We start from the raw sequence: 13,449 nt of genomic DNA, 5'->3' as shown, positions 1-13,449 counted from the left end.
AACGCATTTATATCTTGCAGTCAAGTTGATGGCCCTAATGAAGCATGGAACATTATCTATAGAAAGAACATTTTCCACGATTGTTCTTTTTGTCAAACACAACACATTTGGGCTCCTGGCTGCAGCCAGATTGCAAGAACTGACAATGTTACTTTATAAATATTAGAGCTGAAAGTCCACTCTGGGTGACTTGCTCCATGCTGAAAAGGGGGTCTGTGAACCATCATACATTCCTGAAGCTGCAGCAACATCAGTTCCAGTTAATAGTAGGGATTTATCTTTTTCTATCTCTTCAGAGGCAACACCAATTGAGTAACAAGCCATCATGAGCTCAAATCAAGCAGAACAAGCAAAAATGTAGACAGACACTGTGGTTGGATTAACTCAACAGTTTCAACCAATGAAAAGGTGTCCCCAAAACCTAAGAATACATAGAGCATGGGCCAGTCTTCCAAAACCAATGAGGTATGGTGTTACTCTGACAAGAAGAGTCACCAATGTGCTGGTGGATCAATGTTTTTGCCCTTATGGCCATGGATAGGTAAAGGATATTAAACATTAGGTTCTATACAGGTAGTCCTTGACTACAATTGAGCCCAACATTTTTATTGCTGCAAAGCTGGTTGAGAAATTCTGGGAGTTGAAGTCCATAAGTCTTAAAGTTGGCAGGGTTGGAGACCCCCTGGTTTACATGCTAGACATCACAGGGCAAGGCAAATTCAGACAATTGGAATATAGTTTCTAGGAAATGGGTTAAGATACCAGTCAAAATAACAGAGGGAATGACTTAAACCAATAGTAGCAATAGTTTTTGTGGTTCGCCAGCAGCCTGTGAAGATGGTAGTGGAATCAGACAATGGGGAAGAACAGGGACCAGTCTGGGAGTCTGGAAAGGACTCAGGTCCTGCATCTGATGCAGAGATGGGGCCAGGACCATCTGGGAGTGGGGTGCTGTCTGCAGAGCCTCCAGAATCTGGCAGCAGCAAGGCCGAGGAACAAGGAGAGCCTGTTCCCAGTGAGCATGTGCACAGAGCTGCTAGAAGGCAAGAGCAGTTAAGACAAAAGGAGCAACTTGGGAGTAAGGCTTGGAGGTGATTGCCCCTCCCATAAGATATAAAGGAAGTGCAAAGGTAGAAAAACCTTTGCAGGAAGCAAAGTCGTTCATTCTATTCGGATTCAACCTTGAAGCTCTATGTGGAATTTGTACTTTGGTTGGTTTTTTACAATTTATTTGTCACTTTAGTTGTTGGCAGCAATTCAAAGGAGAGAAAGGTGGGTGCTTATCTCGAGAGACTGTTTGGGACTCATTACCGGCTGGGAATGAACATAATTCCCAGCTGTTGAAATAAAACAAGAGTTGTTTGGACTAAGCATGTGTTTAACTACGATCTCGGGAAGGCTTGGTCAGAACAATAGTTTCCAATGTTTAACATTCAAAGTACAATACAAATATTTAGATATTAGCAGTTGAGGAACGATGGAAGAGACGTGAGCATGAATTATGAAAACTTTCCCCCCCTGAATGTTTTCACAACTATATTAGTAATTGTTTACCTTCTTTATTCTTGTGAGATTTCTATCTAAATAATCTGTTCAAGCCTCAACAGAAAAATAATAATTATGAGGTAGAAGATTCAAGACAGAGAATTCAGATATCTCAGCCTTGACTGTTATATTTATACTCCGAATCTTCATTAGCTTTCAGACCACAGTTAGCTTAGAAAGGCTGCTTAAACCCGCTTTCCTAACTCTTGTGATGACCCAGGGTGGGATACAAAATAAACACAGTCACAAAAACAGGTGAAGCCCCTTTTATTTTTCACTTTGCTTCAAAGCTCCAAATATCCTTGACTGGAGACAAAAAACTCCCCCAAAAGCAATTATGAAAAGAAGGAAATGCCGTTTAAACTAAAAATGCCTATAAATTATAAAGAGTAAAAACAACACAAACCACACTGAAGCAATTAAGGGAACCAGGCAAGATAAGGGCTTGAAGACGTCCACAGATATTGGAATACACACTGGGAAGGACACCAAACTCAGAGAGGAATGACAGACTAGAAATATTTCCACGCTTTGTTTCCAGCACTGGCCCATACGCATGTCCGTCCTCTTATCCAGTTGTCACAGCTGCAGCCCATGAAGAGGATCAAGGCCCTTTCCTCCCCTGTAGACCATGCCATTCACATCTTTCCCTTATCCTCTCCTCCCTGCGTGCCCTAGGATGGAGAGGGGCTGGGCCTGGGTCTTCCTCTGACTGCCCAGTCGGCTTCTGCCCTTCCCCAGCCTCCTCCAGAACCTCTGGAGGCCCACTTCCACTCCCTGTTGGCTGTTCCTCCTCTTCCTCAGAGTCAGTCTCCAACAGGGGCATGACAACTCTATATATTTTAGTTCGTAATATTCCAATAAATGTTTACCTCGTTTTCATGTTGGTTTTGTCTAGCAAAGGCTTTCTGCAAAAAAGAAAAAGAACCTTTGCTTGTTGATAATATTTAAATTCCTTCCCTTTGATCCTACATCTAGAGATAAATTCTTTAGAACTCTATTGTATTCTTAAAAAAATATTTTCTCTTATCTTCATTCATTTCAACTTCATAAGCTAGCCAGCATTCCTCTGGATCTTTTCTTATCACAGGCAGGGTTATTTTCTCATTATTTCTCCTGAGGGGAACAGGAAGAAAATGCAGGTTTAAAAAGTAATCTCTGTTGACAAGGAGTTAAGACTCAAACAATTGTCTTCCCAAATACCTCTAGCCTTAGAAGCAGGATTAAGTGTGTGTTTGTGTGTGTGTTTTGTGCATATACATAAACGCGCATAAACATTTGTCAGTGCAAAAGCCTTTATCCAATTGAGATCAGAGCAAGCAGCTGGAAAAATAAAACTTCTGGATCCAATGAAAAACAAAAGATATTGTATGAGAATGTGAGAAAAATGGAGGCCAACTGTTATTGCCTTTTCTTTTCTTTCAGCACCCAACTAGGGTAGGTCCTACATACTAAATGTTAACTTAAATGTTAATGACTTTCCTGTTTTTGTACACTATTTTCTTCCCTTTTTTGTAAGTTAGGGTTGAATGTATGCTTTTGTTTTGTTTTATTTTGTTTGTTTGTTTTACTGTTTTGCATTTTATTTTCAATGATAAAACAATAAAGGTAAAGGTAAAAAAAAAAGAAAGATGACCAAAGTGGCCCCTGCCTCTTTTTACCCATTTTATTTATATGAGACACGTAAAAAGAGTATTGGATCACCCTGTAATAGCCACTTTTTTTCCTTTCTTTTTCTATCCCTTCTCACCCACTCCCACCCTCGGTCTCTGTCCTCACATGCCAAAAATACTGCCAACTTTAGGAAGAACAACTTAGCAAAACAAAAATGTGTTACACTAGATTGGAAATGCTTCAGTGATTTAATGCATCGAACAATAAAAGAGTGCTAATATCGTTCTGGAGAATAATCTCAAAAAGTTGGGGTTTGTCTGAAACTCCGCCTATTTTTAAGTGTGATGCACATGTAAAAAAATTAAGCAGAATTTTGAGGGCACCGTTTTGACTTTTTAACCATTGTATGTGGACACCTCTTTTAACAGAATGCCTTGTTTCCAAAAATTTTGACTGCATTAAAGGACCTTCCAAACATCAAAAGAAATAATAATAATAATTAGGAATCTAACCTTTTAAGATTTATTTATGTATGTATCTTAGAAGAAAGAGCAGATATCTCGTAGATAAAGTTGAAATAATGGTAGAGGTTTTTTATATCTGTCTATCTATCTATCTATCTATCTATCTATCTATCTATCTATCTATCTGTATCTGTATCTGTATCTCTCTCCCTCCCTCCCTCCCTCTCTCTCTCTCTCTCTCTTATGTATGTATGTATGTATGTATGTATGTATATATCCTTTCCAAGTGCTAATGGTATCAGGTTTTTTTGGTACAAAATAAAATAAAAATGGCAGGGAAGTGTCCTTGGTCCTGAACTGTTAATAGCTGAAATGTTTCTTTATAGTGACTATTAAACAGATGGAAGGTATAAAAAAAATAAAGACACCCTTGAGCTGAATTGAACTCCTGATAACAAACAAACAAGCAATTTTCTTGGAAACAGCACTGAATATATTGGCATAACTTTCTTTCTAATTTTTCACCCCTTAATTTTCCACTCTTAGCTACCTCCCTGAATTTCCACATAGCTCCCTGACTGAGCGTTAACCAGGACTGACCCTCCTTCACTTCTATACACCGGCCAAGATTAGTTAAGTGCTTTATCACTTTAGTAAATAGTTCTTACTCATCATCACTCTTTGCAGCAGGATTGTTCTGACCTGGGCCTCCCCAAAAAGCACTAAGCAGACTCTTTGTCCTGGCAAAACCCCTTTTATTAAATGAAGGTGAATTTCTTGCATTCACATTCAGCCAAAGGCCTGGCAAACAGTCTTTCAAGGGTGTAATTAGGAGCACAGACCTTATCTAGCTTGAAGAGCTGCCAAGTAAATATTTCCAAATGCAGTGCTGACAAGGAAGGTCTCAGCACAGAGTCTCTGAGATGCACAGACAGATCTTCACACTGCTGCAATGAATGAATTGTTTCCTGCAAAAGCCCCCCTCCCTTTTGCTCCTCTTTTAATCCCTAGGGGAGGGGCCATTCACCATCCACTTGTGGCCTTGCTCTCATGTCGACCAGGAGGTCTTAATTGCTCCTTTCTTTTAGCAGCTCTGCACATGCACAGGCTGGGAACTGGCTCCAGCTGCTCCCCCGCCTCACTGCTGCTTGAGCCCAAAGGCAGCTGATGACTGCCAGACGGCCCTGGCCCCATCTCTTCCTCTGATGCACAGCCCTCGTCCGAGCCTTCCTCAGGCTCCAGGACTGGCCCATGTTCCTCCCCAACCTCCTCACTGTTCGACTCTGCTGCCAGCTCCACTAGCTGCTGGTGGGCCACAACAAGAATACATTCCCAAGGGAGTGTGAAGTCTAAATTTATTGATATTTAGGAGCCACACAAACTCCAATGGCCTCTGGGTGGTCATTTCTGTTCTGCTATTTTCCTATGTTTTATTCCATCTTTAGCCTTTAGAGCCAACCTGTGGAAGACGCTGGATGAAGACTTCCCTATCAGAAGAAGCCAATGTCGGGCCTGCCTTTGGGCAGAAGGAATCAATGGCAGGTTATGAGAGAGGGAGTGGAAGACAGAACTGTTGCCTATGCATGCAATGAAGGAGGCTATTCTGTCCCCCAGTTCACTAAAATTCAACTGCTGGCTCTGGAAAATACTAGACTTGGGGGAAAAAAATATTCTGAACATCAGAAATGACCAAGCTCTTGACTGCTGCAAGGAATGGAAGCATCAGAATAAAAAATTATTTTGAAGGGATGGAATGCATGGGAAAATTCACTTAGGATTGCAGATCACTCAAAGTCTAGAAATAAAAAAAATGAATTTCATTAGGACCTGCAGCAATGATAAATATGAGCCGAATATGGAAAATGAAGAACATCAGCCTGGCACCCAGATGTAGTCCATTCTATTGTGTTCCCCACAGTTACCTCTCATTGTGAAAGTTGGACCTTAAAAAAACAAGACGGGAAGAAAATGGACTCTGAACTGCAGTATTGGAGAAGGCTTCTGCATATTCCTTGGACAGCTATGGTGACTAACAAGCAACTCTTGGGGGCCATAATCCCAGACATGTCACTGGAAGGTAAAAATCACAAAACTGCATCTCACTTACTTTGGCCACATCATGCGAGAGAATTCACTGGAAAAAGAAATTATGTCAGGAAGAGTTAGTGATGAAGGGAAACCACCAGGCCATCAAAGAAGACGGAGTGGTTGGACACCCCCAAAGCTGACCCCAACCAGAGTGCAGAACAACTCAAAGAAGAAGTGCAAGATGGGAAGACATGGAAAGACCTGGCCCAGAGAGTCACCAAGAGTTGGAGACAACCGAATGGATAACGTCATCATCATCATCATCATCATTAGGAAACATTTAGGGGAAAGAGAATGGAATTGCACTTCCAGTAAAGGGTTATTACATTTTCTAAAAGAGAAAACAGTACAACTAAGAACTTGGAAAATACCTTAATCGGTGGGTTTCTGATGTGGCACTTGCAATGGGAGAGCTCTGCAGCATTCATTAAACAACCCAATGCCTTCATTTGAAGAATTAATTTTGCTAAAAGAATTTCAGTTGCCAGTAACTATTCCGGAAGCTTTTCAAATCAATAAGTCAAGCCTATAGTCATAATAATAATGAAAAGGTTCTGGTGATACCATCCATAGTATTAGTTTAGGTTGCATCATTTAACAGAACATTCACCTTCTATCACCTCTCTTCCTCGGTGGACGATCGGTCTCTGACTAGAATGACTAATTGTGTTTTTATTGCTGGAAAATTACCGTTTCCTTGCTCTTTTTCAGACTGCAGATTTGACTCATCTAGACTTTGTTTGGGAGTGGGGAAGTCACTATGAAACCTCCAAGCAATGTCCTTTCCCAATGAGTACAATTCTTTATAGAATAGAATTCTTTATTGGCCAAGTGTGATTGGACACACAAGGAATTTGTCTTGATGCAAATGCTCTCAGTGCACATAAAAGAAAAGACACATTCATCAAGAGTCAAGAATCATCAGGTGCAACATTTAATAATAGTCATAGGGTACAATAAGCAATCAAATCATACTAGGAAACAGTCCATATAAATCACAAGGATACAAGCGACAAAATTTCAAGTCATACAGTCACAAGTGGGAGGAGATGGGTGATAAGGAGTGATGAGAAGATTAATAGCAATAGTAGTGCAGACTTTGTAAATAGTTGGACATTGTTGAGGGAATTATTATTTAATGATATTAGATCTCAGGATCTCCACCGTCAGACAGGCACCAGAAATGGGATTCAGCTGGTTCGGACCGGTTCTGGCATACCGGTTGCAGAAATTTTGACTGGTTTGGAGAACTGGCAAATACCACCTCTGGCTGGCCCCACCCCTCCCCATCCTGCCACTTCCAAGAGTCCCCACGCGCCCTGTTTTGGCTCCCAGGTAAGTGCAGGGATGCTTACTAGACCCAAAACAGAGTGTTGTGGGTGCAGCGTGGCCCATTTTTGCTCCCAGGAGGTGGCAGGAAGGCCTACTAGGCCCCCTGTTCACTGTTTTTACTCCCAAGAGGTTGCAGGAGACTAAGTGCTGCCTGTCACACCCCTGGCCATGCCCACCATGGTCATGCCCACCCAGCTAGTCATTAGAGAACCAGTTGTTAAATTATTTGAATCCCACCACTGACTGGTGCCTTGCTCAGTTCCTGCCATCAACGGGGAAGGGAGCGGGCAGGTATTGGGGGCAACCCTAACCCTAACCCTGTTTCAGAAGTTGTCTCTGCAGACATGTACACACACAGCTACTTGGTTGTCCATACCTCACATAAAAACACAACTTTTCAAAGCAGCTGCTCAAACATGGGAAAGATGCAGCTGCTTTAATAGTCCCAAAGGGCAGCTTTGTCTTTATTTTTTCCATGTATTCAAGAACTTCTTTCAAAGGGTTGGCACAGCCGTAGCTATTCAGCTACATCACAAAGTAGCAAACAGAAGGATTTGGTTTGCAGAAGATAAACTGTAAGAGGAAAGGAATGTTTCTGTCTTCGCTTGCTAGCATGTTCAATGGCTTCTTCAGCTTCTACCAAAATAACACATGGGCAAACAATTGAGACAAATTCAAGGTAAACCACTCCAAACTCAATTGCAGAAAATACAAATTCAGCAACAGAGTGGTCAATGCCTGGAACGCCCTACCCAACTCCATTGTTACAGCCTCAACCCCTCACAGCTTCTACCTCAAACTGTCTACTGTGGACCTCATCCCATTCCTAAGAGGTCCTTAAAGGATGCCTACCATCCCTGTATGACTGTCCCCATTTGCCTTTATTTACTTCCTTTGTTCTTGTTTATGTTCACACCTACACTTGTTATCTTGTACATGTTTGACAAACAAACAAACAAATAAATAAATAAATAAATAAATAAATAAATAAATAAATAAATAAATAAATAAATGTTTCCTTGGTCAACTGCTCTCTGCAACCAATCCTGATGGCGTATTTTCTGCACTGAACATGAAATAATGATGTACGGATATGTGGATATGTGGGTACTTGTATGTGTGAGAGAGGGAGAGGGAAGGAGGGAGGGAGAAAGAGGGAGAGAGAAAGAAAAGAAGGCACTTCTCTTTTTAGAATACACTTGTGCTCTTCACCCATATTTTACAAAAAACCCTTCAATCCCCCATCATGCTCTCTTGTAACTTGTGAAAAAGTAGAAGACCCCCCTGAAGAAGAGAAGACAGAGATAAAAACGGGGGTATATGGGACCAGCTAGAATTTATCCATTGTCTTTGCTGCCATATTTAAGTGGTGGGGATTTAGAAATAATGAAGTTACTAATAGGAAGGAAATCTACACCTCACTTCATTGTTCAACCCATGCCTTTGATTTTGGCAGATGGATTTGCATGTCATTGTATTCCAAGTGCACCTGCTACTGGGAGAGAAGATGCTGGATGAGCAATACCGACCGTTGTGCAGAGCTGGTGGAAATCTGAAGCCAATGGCGAACTGCTCTTTTCACAGCGCATAAAGAAATAAATAGCTCCTGCTGAAAATAACTCACAGTCTAATTTTAGATCCAACATGAATGGGGAGGCAAAACAGAAGGGAAGGGAAGGGATGGGGCCTCAAATTATTGGAGATTATGCCAGTAACTCAGTTTCTGGTTGAGTCATATGCAGGCTGCAATAGCTGAACGAAAAACCTATTTATAAGGCCATAGACCTATAAATAGCCAAATACAAACAATGACATAGTGGCTTCACAACCTCGCACACAATTAAATGCAGTTAGGGGCAGATAATAAATCCAAGCCATCCATTGGATTGTTAAGGAATTGCTGCAAATGCATTTGAAAAAGACTTTTAGCAGGCAGGAGCAGCACTTTTATATTTCAAAATCCCTCCGCTAATGTAAAAATGGCGTTGCTTTTTGAAAGTTAGGAGAGAAGAATGCTTTACAACAGAAGGAACAGGTGAGGATCCCACAATCTGCTGGCCTCCAGATAGGAAAGGGACGACACCTACTAGATTTACACCAGCTGTTTCCCCAATTTATCTGGCATTTGGGATTAGAGAGGAGTGAGCTAAACTAAAGAGCTAATAAGTTGTCCTCTGTTTGGAGATGATAAGATTGTTGTCTTTATAGACCGAGAATATTCTGTGGAAAGGGCAGTCATCTCAACCAAACTTCCTCAAACTACCAATACAGGAGAATATTTGCAGCTCAGGGTTGACATGAGGGGTCCTTGGTGCTCTCTGAGCTTGGTGGTTTTCTTGCAGACATTTCATGCCTCAAAGTAGGTAGCAATAGCAATAGCCCTTAGACTTATATGCCACTTCACAGTGCTTTCCAGCCCTCTCTGAGTGGTTTACAAAGTCAGCCTCTTGCCCCCAACAATCTGGGTCCTCATTTTACTGACCTCAGAGGGAGGGAAGGCGGAGTCAACCTTGAGCCGGTAAGACTTGAACTCCCAAATTGCTGACAGCTGGCAGTCAGCAGAAGTAGTGTGCAGTACTGCACTCTAACCACTGTGCCACCATGGCGCATCATCAGCTAACATCATCAATGCTAGAACAGAGGACTCAATCCTCCATCCCTAAACTATGGAATCCTCAAACTTGGAATACTGCATCCAGTTATAAAAAAGATGTTGAGGCTCTGGAAAGAGTGCAGAGAAGAGCAACAAAGATGATGAGGGGACTGGAAGCTAAAATATATGAAGAAAGGTTACATGAACTGGGCCTGGCTAGTCTGGTGAAGAGAAAGACCAGGGGAGACAGGATAGCAGTCTTCCAATATTTAAGGGCTACCATAAAGAAGAGCCAAAGCCCCAGAAGGCAGGTACAAGAAACAATGGATAAAAACTCAAGGAGGGAAGCAACCTGGAGTTCAGGATGAACTTCCTAACATGGAGGACAATTAGCCAGTGGGAAAGAAGTTGCCTTCAGAAGTTGTGGATGCTCCAACACTGGAAGTTTTTCAGAAGAGATTGGACAGTCACTTGACTGAAATGGTACAGGGTCTCCTGCTTGAGCAGGGGGTTGGACTAGAAGACCTCCAAGGTCCCTTCCAGCTCTATTCTGATCGATAATTCTAGCTTGGCAGATCACTTTCAAATCTGAAACCCAAATCACTTCCAAATCAAGCAGACTGAAGTGGTGATAGGACCAACTAAGAGCTCATCCATCTGACATACTTAACAAGTGGTGAGAGCTGAGGTATGCTTTGATATAAGGATTTTTAAATTGGATTCAGAATCAATTAAAACTCCATTAAAAACATAATTTTAGTCATACAAATCATGAAATAATCTCTTTTACTATAAGCTATAAAACCAAGGGAGCCTACCTAATTGGTGATGTAAGCTGTACGAGCAAAACCATACCTCTCCATGCTTGAGATGTGGCGAAGTGACCCCCTTTTCTTCCCCTGCCTGGCAAATCCAAAATCTGAAGAGAGCTTCAACAGAATTAACATCCCTGTGAACATCCGTACAAGGTAGCCTTCAAAACATATTGTGTGGCTCCAAGGGGTGAGGCCCAAATTTTTTAACAACCAGTTATATGGGTGTGGCTAGGTGGGCATGGCCATGTGACTGGATGGGTGTGGCTTTTTTGCAACACCCTCCTGTACTCCGTTTTTGGGCCTCAGGGAAGGGAAGCCTCCTGGGCAAAGCAGTAAGGCAGCGAGGGGGATCCCAGCACAGCTGATCATCGGAACAGCTGATCGTCGGGAGGGGAAAAAGAAATACCTTAAGGAGTGACTGGGGGGAGAATGTAGTCAGTGAAGTTGGGCATGCGTGATAAGGACTGACTGGGTGAGGAGGGGAGGGGCAGGTGGAGAGGGGCGGGGCACGATTTGCTGGTTCTCCGAACTGTGCAGAATCATAACAACCAGTTCTATAGAACCAGTCCAAACCAGTAGAATACCACCCCTGTATGGCTCTTCGTAGAAGAGAACTTCTGCTTGAATTTCAAAGGAAGTTCAGAGATGGCCTGTATCTCCAGCTAAGGCAGAGCTTGTTTAATTATATGTTTTATTGAACGAGGCCCAGTCAGCTAAAGTTTTGATAACTTTCTAAGCTGTAAGCCAGGAGCAATGCATGATTTCCATGGGCTCAAAATGTCTGCAACAGTCAGATGTCAAGGACAGAACCAAAAGGGCCCAAGACCATTTTGGGAAGGAAGGATGAGCATTTGAGAGCTGGAGACTGAGAGGTCCAAATTGTGTGGATTCACCTCACACCAATTGGAGCTATGAAACAGGATAACTTTGGTTTCTCTCTCTCTCTCTTTCTCTCTCTCTCCTTCTCTCTCTCTTCTCTCTCTGGTTTCTCTCTCATTTCTCCTCACTCTCTCCTCTCATTCTCTCTTTCTCTCTCCTCTTTCTCTGAAATTTTGGTCTCAAATGTCATCGTAAGACAAGGACTACCCATTCTGGAAAATGGGGAGGACCAGAATGGGGACAAAATTGTCATGAAAAAGATCTATCACACTTGGCCAATAAAGAATTCTAGTCTAGTCTAGTCTAGTCTAGTCTAGTCTAATCTATTCTTCATTCAATTATTCTACTCTATTCTACTCCTGTTCTGTTCTATTCTATTCTATTCTATTCTATTCTATTCTATTCTATTCTATTCTATTCTATTCTATCTACAATGCATAGAGTTAATGGTGACTTGACCCAGCATCATCAATCAATCTACCCTTTGTCATAAGTTAGCAAAGGATAGCCTCTCTTAATGATTCTGGCATTACCTTCACTTGGATATATTTTAATTACTTGCCTTTATTACTATTATTGCTCAGTGATGGTTTTAAGATTTCATACTTGCTTTCCCAATATTTTCATGGCACTGCAGCTAATATTGAGGCAATTACCAGGCTATCCATCTTTAATTCCCAATCCATGCTCACCAGAAAATCTACGAACAGAAAGCTTTTAATTAAGGTTACAAGAAACTCTTTAAAAATTTCAGGAGTTTTATACACAGTTGACAGGCTAAAATGTCCAATTTCTCTTTGCTAAAATGTTTTTCATACAAGAGTCTCATAACATCTAGGTGACAATTTGACTTGTTGTCCGGACATACTGGTTGGAAACTGCTGATCAAGAAAGACTACAGGTGAATTTATTTTAATATGCTTTTTCAAGCATTTTGGTCCATTGGATTTTTTTTTTTATCCCACTGCCACTCATCTTTAATATTGCTTTTCCCTCCCACTGAATAGCTATGTTTTGCTAGAAACATTTATTTCAAATGAAGCATGCTTTTCAATTTTTTTGTCAATGATACTTGAAATAAGTGTCCCTGTAATGATTAAGTGCATAATTTAATTGTCCTTGTATCTGATGGGGGGGTGGTTCCCCACAGCAGCCTATCGACTCTTTCAACCTTGCCTCTTGAATCCTTCCTGAATGTGGGCGCTGATACTGCAGGTTTCGTATTTATAAAGATTAATTAATTCTGCACTAAGCAATGTTCCTGACTGCATGAACAAAATCCACTTTAGAAAACATAAATGACAGTCTGCCTAAAATAATTAACACCAGCAGTGATAGAATTGGGAAGGTTTCTCTCCTTGCTTTATGCTGGATTGTTTCAAGAGACTGTAATTACAAAATATTTCTCCCAAGAAAAATGGTTAGCATTACAAAAGGAGGAGGAGGAGGAGGAGAGAGGAAGTGGGGGAGGAGGAGGAGGAGGAGGAGAGGAAGAGGAGGAGGAGAAGAAGAATGATTCAGATAAGGAATATGTCACTAGAGCAAGAGTGGAAGAAAGAAAAAATGTTTTAAAATGGAGATAAAACACAATGATTTCCCAGTTGAGTGGGAAATCCCGGAGGGATCTGCGTATCTGTTATCAAACAGAGTGGGCTTTGCTTCTTGTACTAGAACTGAACTTCTCACATTCAAACCCCAATCCTAATGATATTGTGAGTGAGCATCTGGAGGCATGTTGTGTGGGCTGAAGGGAGGGTCATTTGACCAGATGAATAGGGATCTTGGTGTAGAAGGAGAGCAGGCAGAGTTGGGGTGGGGGTGGTGGAATTAAATGCATCATTAGCTTAGAGTTGTTGCATTCCCACAAGCATTCTAAGTCCAACCCCTTCTGAATTCTGTGTTACCCCTTATCTGGTGTTGAACTTTAGCTGACCAGATCCTTGTGTATATACTTGGATAAAACTGAGTGCCCTTGATGCTCTCTGAGCTTGCTTATTTTCTTACTCAAACTAGGTAACATCATCTGTCATGCCCCTGGTGGAGACTGACTCTGAGGGAGAGGAGGAACAGCTGACAGGGAGTGGAAGTGTGGCTCCGGAGGTTGTGGAGAAGGCTGGGG

Source organism: Notechis scutatus, chromosome 4 (assembly GCF_049901735.1).
Source record: "Notechis scutatus isolate UNSWTSFEM ecotype Mainland chromosome 4, rNotScu1.2, whole genome shotgun sequence".
Lineage (NCBI taxonomy): Eukaryota > Metazoa > Chordata > Lepidosauria > Squamata > Elapidae > Notechis > Notechis scutatus.
This window is presented reverse-complemented; position numbering follows the sequence as displayed.